The sequence below is a fragment of the Podarcis liolepis genome (assembly GCF_965112155.1).
Source record: "Podarcis liolepis genome assembly, chromosome: W".
Classification (NCBI taxonomy): Eukaryota; Metazoa; Chordata; class Lepidosauria; order Squamata; family Lacertidae; genus Podarcis; species Podarcis liolepis.
The window spans coordinates 32,840,440-32,860,049 of record NC_139568.1 but is presented as its reverse complement, the minus strand read 5'-3'; the positions used below and the strand labels follow the sequence as shown (position 1 = coordinate 32,860,049).

At 45.7% G+C, this 19,610-nt stretch overlaps 1 long non-coding RNA gene across 1 annotated transcript; it reads right to left on the bottom strand.

Annotated features, from left to right (window-relative positions):
* Positions 1-312: 312 nt before the first annotated feature.
* LOC310697732 lies at positions 313-5,201 on the bottom strand. Its single transcript, XR_014521173.1, has 2 exons — positions 4,295-5,201; positions 313-4,018 (listed from the first exon to the last, which is right to left on the bottom strand). It is a non-coding gene; the product is annotated as an uncharacterized lncRNA (long non-coding RNA).
* Between the last annotated feature and the right edge of the window lie 14,409 nt (positions 5,202-19,610).

The window sequence follows — 19,610 nt, the reverse complement described above, 5'->3', positions numbered from 1 at the left end:
ACAATAAATAATAGAATAATAACAACAAATAAATAAATAAAAATGAATAGATAAATAATAGAATAGAATACTACTAATAATAAATAAAATAAGTGGATGTAATTTATTTATTTATTTATTGAAAAATTATTATAATAAATATATAATGATAAATATACATTAATAATAATAAAAGAGAATAAGTGGAATGATGTCACATACCAAGATTAAATTGATTAATTAATTAAACAAATCCATAGATAAATATATAAATAAACAAATAACATTAGAAGAAAAAAAAATCATTAATAACAAATAATTTACATATATTTCGGAACCCACAGTTGGTTAGAGCGTGGTGACAATAACGCCAAGGTTGCAGGTTTAATCCCTGTATGGAACAATTATATATTCCTGCTTTGCAAGGGGTTGGACTAAATGACCCTCGGGGTCCCACACAATTCTAGAGAGCCTGGATAGCTCAACTGGTTAGAGCATGGGGCCGATAATGCTAAGGTTGCTGGTTTGATCCCCGTATGGGACCCTGGTATATTCTGCGTTGCAGGGGATTGAATGAGATATTACAATATGAAGTAGGAAGCATCTTAATTTTTAAGAAAAATTAAAATAAATAAATAAATAATAATAATAAAAAATATTAATATATATAGAGAGAGTAATAAATAACACACGGAAGCACATACTAATGGGATAAACAATTAAACATTTAACTGAATGCTTGAGAATCATTGTTTTAAGTAAAGCAATCATTAATTAGTATATTTGTTTCAGAATCAATAACACATCCCTGTACAACCGCTTGTAAGCGGTGGCACGTGTTTGTGGCAGTAGCTTTAGCATGTTATCCATGGCGCCTAAGAGGAAGCGCTCTGCAACAGAATCTACTCACACCTCAGGCTGCATGGGTGCATATAGCCGTAATTCATCGGGGGTGCCACATGGACGGGATAATAACCCCAAAATTATTTCACACTGCCTAAATGCATTTAGATTGTTCATTGATGATTATGAGCAGCGTTTTTCCCGATCAATCCCCTATAATGAATAATTATTTCATATTATCGTCAGTTACGGTAGACAATTGATAGTATCAGTAATTAATTCTACTTACAGTGGTAATTGATTGAACAAATAATACTGGATTAGATTTTAATAAATAACAACAATAATAAATAATAATAACAATAAATGGATTAATAACAGATAAATAATAATAGAATGATAACAACAACAATAAGGGGGTATAGCTCAGTGGTAGAGCATTTGACTGCACATCAAGAGGTCCCTGGTTCATATCCGGGTGCACCTCCCACCAGCTCCCTCCTCTCCGCATTCTTCGATTGAATTCTTTGATCGGGCACTAAGACTTATCCGGAATTTTGGTTACGAGGCACTCTTAGCAAAATGTGACATAGTCAGCCTTCTGTCTATTGCCAGTTCATCCCAATGACTCTCATTTGCTGGGATTCAAATTTCAAGGGAAATATTACATTGTCAAGGCTATGCCGATGGGTTGTTCTGCAGCCGGCTTGGCCTTTGAGACATTTAGCACTTGTTGGGACTGGGCCTTGCGCTACAGAACCAACTCACCTGGGGCGACACGTTACCTCGGTGACTTTTCTACTCATTGGGAAACCCAATACTGGCGAATGTGCCTCCCTTCTGGAGGCCTTCTCAGCTTTGGCCCAGGAGCTGGGAGTTCCCCTCAGATAAGGCGGACCCTCAACGCATCTTACTTGCCTGGGTATAGAGCTTGACACAGCAGCTCAATCCGCCTGCCTGCCAGTGGGGAAAATAGTTGCCCTTAATGAAACTATTTGTCAAACCCTTCCCGAAATAATAATAATAATAATAATAATAATAATAATAATAATAATAATAATAATAAAGTCGCTCTTAGACAGGTCCAGTCCTTGCTAGATCATTTCAACTTCGCATGTAGAGTAGTTTCACCAGGCCGCCCATTTCGCTCACCCTTAGCCAGGTTGTCAGCGGGCCTCAAGCATCCGCACCATAGAGTAAGACTTATCAAGTCGGTCAAGGCGGATTTTGAGATGGGGATCAGATTTCTGGAACACTACAATGGAGTCTCCCTATGGCTGGAAATCCTTAATTTGGCCTCTGATTTCCAGGTCCACTCCAATGCGCATGCCCGCCTAGCCAGGCTGTCAGTGGTCTTAGACACCCGCACAACAGGGTCCGCCTCCCCAGGTCGGTCAAGGCAGATCTGGAGGTGTGGACGACTTGTCTGGAGATCTACAATGGGGTATCTCTATGGCAGGATGTATTGAATCTGTCATCAGACTTCCAGCTCCAATTGGATGCGGCTGGGTCCTTAGGCTTTGGCTTGTACTTCAGGGGGCGCTGGTGTGCACTACGATGGCCGACGGCATGGCAAGGTCAGGCCATCACGTTGGATCTCACCTTTCTTGAGTTCTTTCCAATAGTGGTGGCCGTTCACATCTGGACGGAAGATTTTCGAGACCACCGTGTGTGCTTCCGACAACCTGGCGGTCATGAACATTCTAGCCAGGCAGTCATCTCGGTCTGAGAGGATCTCCTCCCTTCTGCGGGCGTTCGTCCTCCGGTGCCTTGAGTTCAACATAATATTTTCAGCCAAATTCGTACCCAGAGCCAATAATGACATTGCCGATGCCTTGTCTCGATTTCAGATACCTCGCTTCCGGTTGCTTGCACCTGGAGCACAACTGTTGCCCGAACCCTTTCCGGAGCGCCTGTGGAATGTGGGAGATGCAAAGTGATACAGGGAGTATTGGCATCCATGGCACCCTCCACTCTCAGGTCCTACAAGAAGGCCTGGTGTGATTTCCCTGGTTCCAGGTCTGGGTTATCTGGACTCTCACATGACGTACCTCCTACCACTGACGATGTCTTGCAGTACCTTTCCCATCTCGATGATCTGGGACGTGCTCCTAAAACCTTAAAGATTCACGTAGCCGCCATCAGCTTCTTTTCAAAAGCTACATTTGCTCATGACCCGGGTAGCGACTTCTTGATCCGTAGAGCCATTGAGGGTTGGGGCAGGTTACAGCCTCACAGGGCCGAGGGCCATAAGCCAATTCTTACGGGTTATCACAGATACGCATAAAACTCAGGTCAATTTGCTGGTGCAGGTTCGAAACACGTCTCTTTTCCGCAGCATACGCTATCGCCTTTTTGGCGCGCTTAGAGTTGGTGAGGTGGTGTTTGAAGTTAGTGCACGAGGTTCAACACGCGGCCTCCTGTGCAAGGACGTGCAGTTGTCCGATTCTAATGTGACAGTGGATATACGTCAGTCCAAGACTGATCAGGCTGGTAAGGGTGTCCTAGTTAAGCTCACGGCGTCGGCACAGCAGGGCCCATGCCCGGTAGAGGACACTAGGCGGTACCTCTACCTCAGACCGCCCGGCCCGGGTCTGTTACTGGTCCATGAAGATGGGTCACCCTTGTTGAGGCACCAATTCACCAGAGTACTTCGCAAGGCTATTGAGGCTTGTGGTCTATCCTCCCAGGATACGCCACACACTCATTTAGGATGGGCGCCGCAACCACGGCCACGCACCTGGGGCTACCGGCGGACAGGATCAAAGAAATGGGCCGGTGGAACTCCAATGCTTATAAGTCTAATATGTGACCTGCAGCTTTACCCTACTTATCTGCCTTTTCTTTTCTGTCTTTTACCCCCAGCTATGCTCAGGAGAAGCGTGTGGATTTGCGGCCACAGTATAGTTCATTGGGCCCGCGTACGAGCGGTGAGCTGCGGCCTTGCATACAATCTTGGCCTTCCACATGGTGTTCGAGTTTCCTGGCTTTCGAGAAGAGGCATGCGTTGGGAGGAGCTTATGCCATTGCTGTGGGAGAAAGTAGCCAAGTTCGGCCCTCCCGACATCCTTGTAATTCATTTGGGGGAGAATGACCTCGCTAACAGAGGGAGTGTGGACTTGTTGTGGAGCATAAAAGAGACCTGAATGCATTTGCAGCCTTGTGTCCCAGAACAACGGTGTTCTGGTCCTCCTTCCTGAAACGAACTGTTTGGCGCGGTGCGCAAAGCTGTATGGCCATTGAAAGAACCAGGAAACTCTGGTCCTTGAAACGAACTGTTTGGCACGGTGCGCAAAGCTGTATGGCCATTGAAAGAACCAGGAAACGCTGGTCCTTGAAACGAACTGTTTGGCGCGGTGCGCAAAGCTGTATGGCCATTGAAAGAACCAGGAAACTCTGGTCCTTGAAACGAACTGTTTGGCGCGGTGCGCAAAGCTGTATGGCCATTGAAAGAACCAGGAAACTCTGGTACTTGAAACGAACTGTTTGGTGCGGTGCGCAAAGCTGTATGGCCATTGAAAGAACCAGGAAACTCGTAATTCGGGCGGTGGCCCGTTGGGTGCGCTCTATGTATGGCCGAGTCATTTATCATGACCGTATCCGGATTGGCGACCAAGCTTTATACCGGAATGACGGCGTCCACTTATCGGATCTGGGGAACGACATTTGGTTAGCTAGTGTCAGCAAAAGCATCTGGGATTGGTTGCAGCTTTGAAGGTATTGGCGGCGAGCCTTTAGCTCGGGTGGCGGTTAGGCATTGGAATAATGTGTTGTGGTGTGTCGAAGTGCTAGGTGTGGCCATCGCCTATGCCTTCAATTTATAGGGGTATTCCGTTAAAGGAATCTGGCGGTCGTGTATTCCGTCCGAAGCCTGCTTGGCGGGAGGCCATGGCACGACCCTCGGTGACATCAGGGGTGAGCCTATAGTTGGATTAGCATCAACAGGTGTTGACCCCCTGGTGAATAAACCCACTTGTTTTGCGATCCAATGCCTAAGCCAATACCTTTTCATTGCTGTAATCAATAAAGTTGTGGCCTTTTCTAGCCCATTAACCTTATATCACGTGTCCCTTTGTCTTCATTTTACTTCGCGGGGGTCGGGTCCTCGAACCACAAAGACTCTCCTCCCTGAAAGAGAGGGGAGTGGTTGTGGGCGGGAGCCCGAACACCGCTCCTAGCAGGGGGCGTTGCCCCCTGCCTCCAGCTCACCTGGCTGGCACTCACGCCCCCCCCGGTGGCCGCCCAACCAGGTGCCATGGGGGGGGCGTGTCCAGCAGCCTTTATGCTGCAGTGCCAGCCTCTCCCCGGCCTCATTTCTATTTGTCGTCCTGAGCGAGTCACCCACCCTCCACTCCCTTTGAGTTAGGGCTTAGGTCATTGGCCTTGCTATGGACCTTAGGTTGGTCGAAACCAGGTTTTTTTGTCGTGGTGTGGCCAGGAAGCCGTGAATCTGTTTTTTGTGGTGCAGGCTGTGCCCCTGGCTTTGATGTGTGATTTGACAGTTAGTTAGGGGTTGCCCAATGCAAAAAAAATGAGGATCCATGAGGATCCATGCCTTGAAACCATGTTTTTGGGCCACGAGGTGCCCAGAAAGCTTTGGATCTGAGTTTTTTTGTGGTGCAGCCTGTGCCCCTGGCTATGACGTGTGATTTGAAGGTGAGTTAGGGGTGGCCCAATGCAAAAAGTGTGAGGATCCATGCTTCAAAACCACGTTTTTGGGCAATGGTGTGGCCAGGAAGCCGTGATCCGAGTTTTTTCTGGTGCAGGCTGTGCCTCTGGCTTTGATGTGTGATTTGACAGTGAGTTAGGGGTGGCCCAATGCAAAAAGCATGAGGATCCATGAGAATCTGTGCTTCGAACTTCCTGGCATGGTGCGCTCAGCGATGGGTCGGGGAAAACGCTTTGCTGTAGTAAGCGCGCTCCCAGTCACGGGTACCGGATAAAAGGACGGGGAAGCGAGTGCGACGCAAACCCTGAAGAGGTCTGAGAGGGGGTTCCAGACTGAAGAAAATAGATCCAAGCAGCGCATAAAGGGGTTTTCTGCCATTCCAGTACAAAAAGTGGAGAAAGGTGGAAGAACCTCAACGCAGAAAGATCGCACACCCGACCATTACACGCCCCTTAGAAACAAATGAGAAAGCACCAGGATGCTCCAAACTAAAGCTGTAAAATCAAGAGTACTCCTGAAGGAAGAATGTAACAACGTTGGTTTAAATTAAAATAAAGGGATTATGGACTAACTTAATATTATAAAGGACAGTAAAGCTAACTGAGAGTGGAGCTTCAGCGTTCTGAGACTTAGCAAGTTGTGGAAAATAATCCTTGTAAAGAGGCAGAAAATAAAAACTGAGACATACTGAATACCTGCTTCTACAGGGGGACACTCTGTTGAGAGAGACAAGGAGCTGAAACAGCAAGCAGCAGCAGCGGTGACAACAAAGAAGTGGCCATTGAGAAAGGAGATCAGCGTAAAACAAAGGGGTGAGTGGAGAAAAAAAGAAGGAGGGGGAGGAACGTGGAGGATACTGTGAGGGATAATATGTGGGAGCTAGCTGAGATAACAACCCGGGACTCCATCCAGCTTTAACAAGATTTATTAAGTCCAAAAACTATGTACAGTCCGGAGCTCTTAAAAGCATGTCTTCCTCAGTCGCTGTAATGTCTTTTGTTCTAAAGGCTGCATAACTTTCTGTATCTCCATTGTATTTGGCTGGGTTCAGTCCAGGCCCCCTGCTGGCCCTGAGGTTCCTTTCCTGTTCTGAAGTCAACCTTTGTTCCTGCAGTGCTCCTGCCAAAATGTCTAGTTGGCTTTTGAGCTGCCACGTGTAGCTCCTTAATTCTGTTATGGGGTCAGTGGGCTCTCCTGCTCCCCCAGCCGCACTTCCCATGTCCGGTACTTGCCCATCCATCACAGTCTTTGATGTCCTCTGGCGTGAGAGATTAAGATGAGACTTGGCAATCTGTAATGGCTTGGCTCTCCCACAGAAGCGAGACACCGTCGTCTTCTGTGTCCGCAAAAAACATCCTTCCAGCCCTCCCCCAGCCCCGTTGTTTTGATGTGATCCTCGGGGTGTTCTTCTGCAGAGCAATTCTTGTCGACCCCCCCCCCCCCGGTGCCCACTCGTCACACTCAGATGGTGCGAAACCTTCCAAGTCCTCCTCGTCCTCCGTAGGCCCAAAAAATTCCCTAAAGAACCTACCCGGGGTTTTTGGTTTGTTGGGAAATAGGGCGTGCAACTCCTCCACCAGAAACTCCTCAGTGATACAACTCTCTGGAACCCACGTGTTTTCTGAGCTAGGCGCCCCCTCCCAGGCCACTAGATACTCTAGTTGCTGCCCGCTCCACCGAGAGTCCAGTATCTCTGTCACCTCATTGCATTTTTCCCTCTCCGTTATGTCCGTTGTTGTGGACATTCACCCGTTGTTAGGGATTCACCCGGCACATACAGTGCCCCCCGGTAGAACAACAGCCTCCCTTTCTCCTTGAAGCCTCCGTCAGCTCCCACACCCCCCTTGAGTTTTCTCAGCTTCCACTGAGCAAAAGCATCGTCTCTGGCCAGTTGCACCAGTTCATTTTCCTCCACCAGTGCCCCCCCACAAGTCCACCGGGAACATGAGCCTGGCTACAGGAGGTCCCTCTTCCGCCCAGTACTCCGGTTTGTGTGATAGCGCATCCGCCCTCACGTTCTGCTCTCCTGGGACGTACTGAATCCTAAAGTTAAAGCTGTCAAAAAACTGCACCCAGCGTATTTGCCTTTGGCACAACACGTGCAAGGTCCGCCAGTACACCAGGTTCTTATGATCCATGCACACCTGTAACTGATGTTTCGCTCCAATCAGGAAGTGCCTCCACTGTTTAAAAGCTGCAAAAATCGCCAGCAACTCCTTGTCATAAATACTGTAGTTTTGCTCCGACTTGTTCAGGTTCCAGGAGAAAAAGGCGCATGGTCGCCAATCCCCCCTCCCATCTTGCTGCAACAGGACTGCCCTGATGGCCCGGTCTGACGTGTCAGTTTCCACTTGCAGCGGCTTGTCGGGGTTGATGTGCAATAACTGCCCCTCAGATGCAAAAACTTTCTTCAGTTTCTCAAATCCCTTTTCGGCCTCCTCAGTCCACAGAAACTACTTCTTCCCACTGAGGCAATCCATTATGGGCGCCGTCAAAAGCACAAAGTTCTTGATAAACGTCCTGTAGAAGTTGCTGAAGCCCAGGAACCGCTGCACATCCTTCCTTGTCTTGGGACTCTTCCAGTCTAACACTGCTTTCACCTTCTCTGGATCCATTACCAGACCTTTATCCCACAGCCGGTAACCCAGGAACTCGACCTCCCCCGTGTGGAACTGGCATTTTCCCAGCTTCACCCACAAGCGATGCTCCTTTAGCTTCCCCAGGACCTGGTACACATCCTTCACGTGCTGCTCTTCGTTTTCAGAGTATATCAATATGTCATCCAAGAAACAAACACAGTTACGGTACAGTAGCGGTCCCAGCACGTGGTGCATGAATGCCTGGAAGTACGGGCTTCCGTTTTGTAATCCAAAGGGCATAACAAGATATTCAAATGCCCCAAGGTGGGTAAACATGGTGGTTTTCCATTTGTCTCCCTCTCGCACCCTGATGAGATTGTGTCGGAATCTCCACTCAACCAAGCTGATAAAGCTCATCTTCCTACGTTAACTAATGACCTGAGCCTTTGATAAGGCTCCAACGCATGTTCCCCCATTCAGCAGAGTTTCCAGCAGCATGCGGAAGGATGAGATTGTATGAGCTACATGGCTAAAGAGTTTTATTATCTTCTACGCAGACAGCAAAGAAATATACATCCTCTCTCTATGAAAGCAGAGAGCAACTGAACCACAAAGGAACAAAGGAACAGGAAAACCAGTATGTCACATCCGTCTCTTGTCTTCTGTGAGACTTCCAATAGTATGGAATGTGTGGAATGTAAACAGAGTCCTGTGACTCCAAAGCACTGCTCAGTGGCAAACAGAAACTAACATCCTCCCCCTTTCTGTGAACACCACTGGGCAGTGTGTTAGTACAATCTCAGTACAAATCCAATTTCTGTACATAGGTACAGTGTTGATCCTTCGGAACAACATTGGACAATAAATCAGCAGGAATTTCATTACCTGGCATGTAGGACACCGTTACAAGTGCTTTCTGAACACATTCTCTAGCATGTTGCAACTTCGATTGCAAGTGCTTCGTGCTTTGCTTACAACCTTCAGAACTCAGCAAAGCCAAACATGCTTTGTTGTCCTGATAAACCAGGATTGGACACTTTACAGGAATTCTCATGTCTTTACACAATTGTAACAACCATTCACAATCCACAAGTGAATAAGACAGTGCATTCAGTTCAGCTTCACAAATACTTAAGCTAACTGTTTTTTGCTTCTTGCACGACCAATCAAATAGACCCTGGTTGTACATGTAGCAAACTCCAGACGTGCTTTTCCTGTCTGTAGTGTCACTTCCAAAACTCGCATCAGCAAATATCTCAAGACCACCAGACTTCTGATTGTTAAATCTCAGTCTGTAGTGCATAGTGCCTTTCAAATAGCGTGCTATGCGTTTCAGAGCTTTCCAATCCTTAACCGTAGGATTGTTGACTTGTCTGCTTAGCAAATTTGTGCTAACTGCAATGTCAGGTCTTGAACATCTGGCAATGAAGTTTAGCTTGCCTAGCACACTTCTGTACAGTGTAGTGTCAGAAAATGCTTCTTCAGTATCGTCTACCTGATAACCTGTTGTCATCGGTGTGTCTACAGGGTTAGCATCCATCAGGTTTAGTTTGGTTAAGACATCAGCAATTTTCTGTGACTGGTGTACTAGAATATTACCATCTTGGTCTCTCTCTATTTCCAGAGATAGGTAGTTGGTTACCTCACCAAGATCTTTCATGTCAAAGTGCTCCTTCAGTTGAGCTAGGGCGCTATTGTACATTTTGACATTCTTCCAAAATAAAAGTATATCATCAACATAAAATAAGCAATACAGCTTCTTTTGCCCTTCCTCCTTGACAAATACACATGGATCAGCTTTACCTTGCTGAAAACCTAGAGAAAACAACACTTCAGTGAGTTTAGAGTGCCAGCATCGTGCACTTTGTTTGAGACCATATAGGGACTTCTTCAGAGAACAAACAAATCCCTGTTTTACCTGTACGCCATTAGGTGGAAGCATATAAAGTGATTCACCTAAGGTTCCGTATAAAAATGCTGTATTCACATCGTGATGAGAAATGTGTCTCTTCTGCAGCAAGTTTGAGCATAAGCCTAATGCTCTCATATCTCACAATGGGTGAGTAGTTCTCGTGATAATCTTCTCCTGGTACCTGTGAAAAACCTCTGGCTACCAATCTGGCTTTGTGTCTGACTACCTTGCCATTTTGATCTGTCTTTGCTTTGAAGACCCATTTGCTGTCAAGCAGTTTCATCCCTGGAACTGTCGGAACTAGCTCCCATATTTTGTTCCTCTCTAAGGAATCAAGCTCAGCCTTCATGGCAGTTAACCATGGCTCAGCATCCTTTGAGTCCAAAGCCTGGATCTCTTGGAAGCTTGAAGGTTCAAATACCTTCTTGAAGCTATTAACAGCAGTTACAGCTTTTGCTGCTTTAGCAAATTCATCAGCAAATCTCTTTGGAGGTCTACCTTTTGTGGCTCTTTCAGACCTGCAAATTAGACATATGTCTTCAACGCTCTCCTCTTCTTTCTTAGGAGAAAAGTGGCCTATAGTGAACAGTGGTTCCTCCAATTCTCGCTCAGAGCCTTCAGAGGGTCGCAGAGAGGCCTTAGCACTCTTGAAATCCTCTGAACCATCTGAGTCAGTTTCAGATTCAGAATCAGAACCTTCATCAGTGGGTGTGGGGTTTTGCTGCTGTTTATCCTCAGTCTCTTCACTGTCATCAGGATAACATTGGAAAATTCCCACATTCTCCCCCCACTTGGCATTGTACTCAACACTTCTAGTGAGCCTAATTGTCTTAGAGTCAGTCATCATTACTCTGTAAGAACCTTTCTGATACCCTAGAAAGATACCATGCAAACTGTGTTTGCCTAACTTGGAGCTTTGTGCTGTGTGAACCCACATGTCAGAACCAAAAATTCTCATGTGCTTGATGTATGGTTTCTTGCCAAACATCTTTCCATAGGGGGTACAACCAATCGGTGATGATAATCTGTGATTATAAGTGTAAACAAAACAGCTGAGCGATTCTGCCCAATAACTCTCTGGAAGATTGGCATCATGCAGCAAGGTTTTCAAGCCTTGAAGCAAAGTTTGGCTTGCCCTTTCACAAAGTCCATTCATCCAAGGAGACCGAGGGCTTCCGGTCAAGATGGCGGCAGGCCAGGCAGTCAGCTCCAGAGCTCCACAAATTTTAACTGAGTTTTAATTGATTTTATCTCGTTTTAACTCGTTTTAGACTAAGTATTTATTTTTCTTAATCACAACTGTCTCTTTTAACCTGGAGCTTGAGAGCAGAAGAATGTTAAGCTGTGAGCAGAGAAAGTGCCAGATGAGTCAGCGCTTTGCAGATAAGGAATAATAGACGACACCATCAATCTTGACCGCTGGAGCAGGGAGAATCAGCAGGAGTCCAGAGTCAGAACCCGAAGAGAAACTCCCCTGTTTAAGGACACCGAATCGCCGGCTACACAAGGAACTAGAAGGCAAGTGTTGGCTAAAATCACTCCCGGGCACTGGATCACCTCTGCTATAGCCGTAGCCTGGAGACAGGGCCTGAGCGGAGTCTTAATACTTGGGGAAGGGAAAGAGCCAAGCCGAAGTTTTGAAGCCAGGCCAGGGGAGGACCTGAGGACCAGAGGAGATCATAGGAGTCCTCAGGTGCCTGAACGGGCAGCTGAACCCGACGGGCTTGAGGACCCAGCCTCCCTCTCGAGCCGTCTTCTCCAGCTGCACTTCGTCATCCCAATCAGCGAGAGTGGAAAGCTGCGAGGCTGCGAGGCTTAGGGTTGCTGAAATTACACTCTGAGAGGTGAAGAAGTTGTTTTCGGCAGAGGGGGTGAAGAGAGAGGAGACGGAAGTTTAAATTAAACAAAACAAAAGCCTGGAAGTTCACAAAGCGGTGAGACCTTTCTGTTCCAAGTAAAGCCTGCCTGCACTTTTCCTGGAGACCGAATAGGGGAGGGATGGGGGACTGGACAAAGATTTAAATTGAGAGCCCTTCCCTTGAACAATCAATCGTGAAGAGGGCTGAGCTGAGATGATCTACTTGAGCCCTCACCAGGGGTAAATCTTTATCGGAATTTGACTCTTATTATAGCTCTTCTACGAACTGCGGAGAAATCCCTGGAGTTGAATACTCAGCTGTATAGCTAAATCATTGACTGTGGTTGGAAGTCCCCTTCTTCTCTCCTGTATTATTTACATTATTTAGCTCATATCTACTGTGGCTATGGGCAAGAGGAAACGCCTCAGAGAAGCAGAGGAATTACTGCTTCTCCCTAGCCCTAAGCTACAAGCTAAAGAAAGAAGAGACCAGTCAAATTTTCAAGCAGCAGTTACCACATACAATAGATTTCTTCCACTAAGTGACTTGGATGTAGCTAATAACATCCCCAAGTCCCAAAATACCACCTTACACAATTGTAATCTAACAAGCACTCCCATCAAGGGTGGGCCCGATGTGGATGGGAAAAAGATCCGGGATAAAGAAAACCAGCTGGGAAATGAGTCCTCCAATTTACAACTAGTCATTAGGACACTGGACTGCATATTTAAAAAGATAGACTTTCTGATGTGCTCAATTTCCAAGCTAACGGAAAAAGTGATGGATATGGACGCCAAAATTGCCCTCAAAAATAACTACCAGAGGGGACCTCCAGTGATAGCCCCACCAAACTCTGGGGCAAAGGGGATGAGAAAATACAAACTAAACGATCTCATGTGTAAGCAAAATCTAACATTGCAACCTAAGAAGGTGTGCCTAACGATAAGGTCTGAGATATGGGACTGGTCAAGCTTGGAAGGAGCTAAAATTGCCCTAAGTAAAATCCTGAGAATAAGCATAGTTCATATTGATCTTCATGCTTTACTTCCGCTAACTCAATCAAATGGCCCTTACAAAGCTATCTTAGCCTTCCATTCGCTGAGACTACCCTTATTAATAATAAGACAAAAATGGAAATTTATAAAAACAAAAATCATACCCACAAGGGTTTTTGCGGACAGCATAGTAAAACCACTACTTGTGGAAAAAGAGAAAGAGATATTAGATTCAGGAACAAGCTCTACAAAATCGCCAGACAAAGAGATGTTGCCTTCCCCACAGAGAACGGAGGAGATTGCCTGCAGTCCACAACCAGGAAAGAACTTGGGTGGTTCCAGAATATCTAATGATGAAAGCGCCCTTATGAATTCATTTGACGAATTGCAGTCACAAGAAAAAGAAAATAAATAAATAAATTAGATAAACTAAGAGAGAAGATGTCTCAGGCCAAAAGCAAAATAGGAAACAAAGAAATTCAAATCAACAGGGCCATTGGAGGCTCAGTGAACCTTCTTAAATTTAGCCCACAGCCCCAAAATAGGTCCATAAAATCCAAGGCAACGATACAGACAATCGTCTCGCCACCCCTATTAGTTAATCTGGAACCAGCTCTTCCTGCACCAGCAGGAATGGTTACACCTACTAAAGAACAGCAAAATGTAAACAAAATTTCGACACATTCCTCAATGCCTGACCTGGAGTCATCATTATCGGACGGAGAATCTCTAGCTGATGATTTAGAAGCTCAAACTGCTATCGATATGGACTGGACAGAAGACCCTTTGGGCCATATAAATAAGATGATATACCCACGGAAGGGAAATCTAATAATAGTTAAAACTTGTACCGACTTAATCTCTGCCCCCCTAGGTGATAAGCTCTCTGATAAAACAAGGGATTTCAGAGAGGAGACCAGACCAAACCAAACCAGGACACTACCCCATAGGATCTGGCGAGCAGAGCATAATTACAAATAGCTCAAGAGGTACATCTGCGCCAAAAGGAGAGAAGTCATCTACTATTAGTCAAAGGAAAATTACTGACTTCTTTAAATTTGACAACCCACCAAGACCAGCGTTCCCCCCTTCCCCATTGTGACTACCCAAACCTCAGTCAAATCCTCCCCCGTTCTCCCTTTTAAGCTGGAACATAGCAGGTTGGAAGGGGAAAAAATCTGACCCGGACTTTGTAAAACTAATAAACTCACACCAAGTAATTCTCTTGCAGGAAACATGGGAAGAGGGGAGAGTAGATATTAATGGTTTTGATGTTACATCATTACCGGCATGCCCGTCTACTAAAGGAGGCCGGTCCAGTGGAGAATTAGTTATAGCAATTTCCTTGAAAATACAGGCAAAACTCACGCTTGTAAATGTTTCCACCTTTGCAATTACAGCCCTGGTTACGGGGAAAAACTTTGAACTTGTTATAACAAATGTTTATCTTCCTCCTGGAGGCAATATTGCAGACTTACACAATAAATGGGGAATCTTGGAGGAACATCTCACTCTTTGTCACTCCAAATACCCCAATATACCCAATGTTATAGCAGGGGACTTCAATGCTCGCATTGCAACAAACTGGGAGTCTTTAATCAAAGCCAAATGGTGGATAACCCCAGAATTCATTAATGACCTCGCCCTCCATAATCAAAGACTTTCCAAAGACAAAAGGGTAAATGAAGCAGGAACCCTTCTTTACCAATTGGTACTACGTCTAAACTTAGTGATTCTAAACGGGAACTGCCCGCCGGACGTACCGGGTGAGTTTACACAAATAAGCTCCTCTGCAAACAGTGTCCTGGATTATATGTTAGTATCTCATGACATATTCCCCAAATTTTCCCATTTTAAAGTCGAAAATATTCAACTGAGCGACCACCTACTGTTGGTCGCCACAATGACTATAGACTGGACCCCAGATGGAGACAGGCACCCAACACATCTGATTACGAACTCAGTATTGCAAATCAAAAGTGTAAAATGGTCCGAACTACAGGCCCAAAAATACTCAGCATATTTCCAACAAGGACTAAAACAAACATATTCAGGCTTAATCGAGGATTATTATGATTATGACCAAGCTCTAAGACTATTCTCGAATCTGTCGGAAGATCTAACGTCTTTTTTCTCTGTCCCGACGCATAAAATAAATCGAACACAAAGGAAGATAGGTGCATTGTGGTTCAATAGTGCTTGTAAACAGGCTAGACAATTTCTTGGTAACATCTACAAAGAGTATAAAGCCTCCGGGGCAACGGTCTTGCCAAAAGAATATTTCCAAGCAAAATCGGCCTACAAGCAAATTCAAAAGGGAGCCAGACAGGAATGGCAAGTGAATCAATGGCGGGCAATCATAGAAGCCTCATCATCACGGAACTCCAGACAATTTTGGCCCCTGGTAAATAAAAGAACTAAAAGATACCCTTTGACTATTATTCCTGCCCCAGTTTGGGAATCCTGCTAAAAAAATTACCGGTACTTTGCCACAACTGACTGTATTGCTAACACAAGAGATGAATTTCAAGATCAGCTTCCCCTCTGGCCCCCCACCGATCCGGAAGACATCCATGACTTGATCGTTAAACTCAAAACAGGGAAAGCGCCTGGGTCATACCTGATCCCGGCAGAAGCTATAAAATACCATGCGGACTGGTGGGCCAAAGTTCTGGCGACCATCTTCGATGCCGTTAACAACTCTGGAAAGATCCCGGAAGTATGGAAGGACGCTGTTATCGTTCCAATCCACAAAAAGGGCTCACCAGATGACCCAGGGAATTACAGAAATATCAGTCTGCTCTCAATAGTGGGGAAACTGTATGCCCGCTTCCTGTTGAACAGACTTAACCAATGGGCCGAAGAGAAAAAATTAATTGGGCCCGAACAAGCTGGATTCCGCCCAAAACAGTCAACAATTAATCATATTCTAATTTTACAGCATCTCGCCTGGAAATATTCCACCCCAAAGGGTGGCCAACTCTGTGTGGCATTCATTGACCTAAAGGCAGCATTCGATAGTATCCCCAGGAGCATCCTCTGGGAAAAACTCTCCCGCTGGGGCATCGACAGAAGGCTTCTCTGGCTAATAATCAAACTCCATGAGAACTCAGCGGCTAGAGTGAGACTCACCCCGGAGGGTGATCTCACCAATCCAATTCCCATTAACAGAGGTGTCCGACAGGGTTGTATATTGGCTCCATTCCTGTTCAACTTGTTCATAAGCGATATGAGGACTCTCCTAATAGAGGCTCAAGAAAGGATTCATGCACCCCGCCTAGCACTTTATCGCTGCCCTTTGTTACTATATGTGGATGACACAGTCATCCTTTCCTTTTCTAGAGTAGGTCTCAGGAGGGCCTTAAAATTTTTTGGATCATATTGTAATGCAAATTCCCTTACAATTAATTATGGAAAATCTAAGATCCTAATTTTCTCAAAGAGCCAGAAACTCCATAATTGGAGAATTGATGGGAGAGTCATCGAACAAGTCTATAGATTCCAATACTTGGGAGTTTGGTTACAACATAACCTTAGATGGAAGGCCCATGTAGCCTATGTTACAAATAGAGCCGAAGCTATCTCCTTGGCGATCTTGCGATTCTTCTTTACCGACGGGGCCCTTCATATCCCATCGGCGTTGAAAGTCTTCAAGGCCAAGGTGATCCCGACAATTGCCTATGCCATCTCAATTTGGGGGACTTTTGTCAATCTATCTCACCTAGCGGTTATTCAAAATCAGTTTTTAAGAGGGATATTGAAACTGCCCAACTGTGTAAGTAATACAGCGTTAGGCATGGAACTTAATACTGTATCCCTGGAAAACGCTCTGTGGAAGCACATACTTTGTCACTGGTTATCTCTATGGCACAATCTCCCAAACTTGTACTTGATACAATGTATGTGGAGAGATGATTTCCAGAGCCCATGGGTAAAAAATTTACAGCTGAAAATTACGGCAATGGGAATCTCCCCATCCAAATTACTAGAGCAGGACATAGTTCCAGCTAAAAGAACAGTAACCTGTAAACTAGAGGAGATGGACCTGCAGCAGAAAATGGTCTTGGGCAATGGTACCTGCTCACCTCTAAACCTTGGTTTATTACCCCTCTTAAGGCTCCCAAACTATTTGAATTCCTTAACTTCTTCGGCTCATAGATATGCCTTTGTAAAGGCAAGATTCAACACCTTCCCATCGAACGTGCTGAGAAATAGATTCTCCAATGGACAGATATCGCTCTTATGTGATTGTAATTGTGGGGCACCAGAATCGTTGCATCACATAATTTTTGATTGTGCTTTTCACTCTTCGGCCAGGAGCAAGTTTCTTGCTCAATATCTAAAGGGAATTGCCGATGATACGAATGAAGCCAAACTGAGATATCTATTAAATGATGATGACCCGCTAAGATCACTCATGGTTGCCAGATTCTTGATCAGCGCCCTATCCCTAAAGAAGAGAAACGGACTCCTGTGCGGCTCGGAAAATCCCTTTAAACCATGATCTATGTTTTAGGATGTAACTAGGTGAATCACCATTGATGTCTTCTATTAATTTATGAGTAGAGGGTGATGTTTATGTTACAAATTTATTGTAATGTATGATGTTGGTCTTTTGTTTTTGTTCTGCTTTGGTTTTTGTCTGTTTTTTGTAAGTTTTGACGGTTTTAAATTTGGAGGTTCAAGTACATTATGTTGGTATGGGAAACTGTCGTGTGACGGGCCAATGGCCGTAATAAAGATCAATCCAATCCAATCCCCCCACTTGGCATTGTACTCAACACTTCTAGTGAGCCTAATTGTCTTAGAGTCAGTCATCATTACTCTGTAAGAACCTTTCTGATACCCTAGAAAGATACCATGCAAACTGTGTTTGCCTAACTTGGAGCTTTGTGCTGTGTGAACCCACATGTCAGAACCAAAAATTCTCATGTGCTTGATGAATGGTTTCTTGCCAAACATCTTTCCATAGGGGGTACAACCAATCGGTGATGATAATCTGTGATTATAAGTGTAAACAAAACAGATGAGCGATTCTGCCCAATAACACTCTGGAAGATTGGCATCATGCAGCAAGGTTTTCAAGCCTTGAAGCAATGTTTGGCTTGCCCTTTCACAAAGTCCATTCATCCAAGGAGACCGTGGACTTGAAAGGTCATGTTGAATTCCTTTCTCAGTCAGAAAAGCTTCAAACTGCTGAGAAGTGAATTCTCCCCCTCGATCTGTAAATAAACATTTCACCTGTTTATCATGCACATTTTGCAACCAAGCACAGAATTCCTTGAACCTAGGAAACCCTTCTAATTTCTGTGTGATGGCCTGGGAATCTGATTCAGAAGCTGAACCTGAGGAGTGCCAGCCTGCACAGGAGTCCCCGCCTCCAAGGCCGGCTGAGCTGGGGCAGGGGCTTGAATCTGAAGGGCCTGCACCTGTGCCGGATCCTCAGGAGCAGACACCAGATGTATCCACTCTGGCTCCGGAGGTGATTGAGGACCCATTGCCTGCAGGTGCGCCTCTCCCAGCCCTGTCAGGGGGAGGTGAAGCTGCCCCTGGGTCCAGTAACCCTCCAGCCTCTCCTGAGCTGCAGAAGCTCAGGGCAGAGAGGTGGAGGGAACTAACTTCTCTCAGGAGGAATGCTCGCCTTAAGGCCAGGAGAGGCGGGTCACCTGTGGGCCGGGACCGCCCCTGGCCTCAGAGGAGATAAAGGAAAGTCAGTCCAGTCCCAGGTTGCGGGAGCAACGTCGTTGGAAACCTGTTTCTGCCAGCACCCAAACCTGTTTTTTCGGAGTTCCCGACCACACCAGGCTTCTTGCTTTGGACCCCGCTTCACCCTTGGTGGACAGTCTCCAGACCCCCGAACCAGGACCGGACTCTGACCACGCTTCTCGGTAACACCCCTGGGTCCAGCACATTCTGCTTGAGATTGAACACATGAATATACCTGGAATATGAATCAATGAGAACCATGAAGTACCTGGCTCCACCCAAAGAGGGTGTTAGCAAACCAACGAGATCAGCATGCACTACCTGGTATGGTTCTGTAGCTTGTCTACTAGACACCTTACCTTTTGCAGCCCTTTTAACCTTGTTCGCTGCGCATGCCTTACACTTCATGTGGTACCTGCAGGGTTTTATAGTCATACCTTCAACTAAGGCAGGCATTTTGGAAACTGCCTTGAAGTTTAAATGACCAGGTTTCCTGTGATAATCATGAATACATCCTGCATGCAAAACCTTGTTAGTATCTGCAATACAACAAGTTTCATCCTGCACAACATCAACAGAATCATCATAATGCAATACAAACAAATGATCAACATAATCAGCATGCAATACAAAGTCATCTTTCTTGGTGATGGTGCACTTCCTCTTCTTGAAGGAAACGTCTATGTCCTGTTCAGTCAGCTGCGAGACACTCAATAGGTTGTGTGCAGCATCTGGAACAAAAAGAATGTTGCGTATCAATGCATCCAAGCTGTGAAGAACAACCGTTCCCTAGCCTTGACTGGAGATCGTGTGTTCATCCGCTTGGTGAATCGCACCTTCCTGCGGAGTAAAGGACACAAACAGGTGTTTGTCTTGACAGACATGCCGAGTCGCTCCCGAGTCGATGATGAAGAAAGATCTAGACGTCTTCTGGACCTTTGGAGTGAAGCGTGAGACCATAGCCTTGTGTTGCGTTGTCCTGGACATCGGACCTTTGTCTTTTCTGAGGTCTTGTCATGCAAAAGACATAGGTCTTCAGGGGACACAATAAGCATCAGAGTTCTCCTT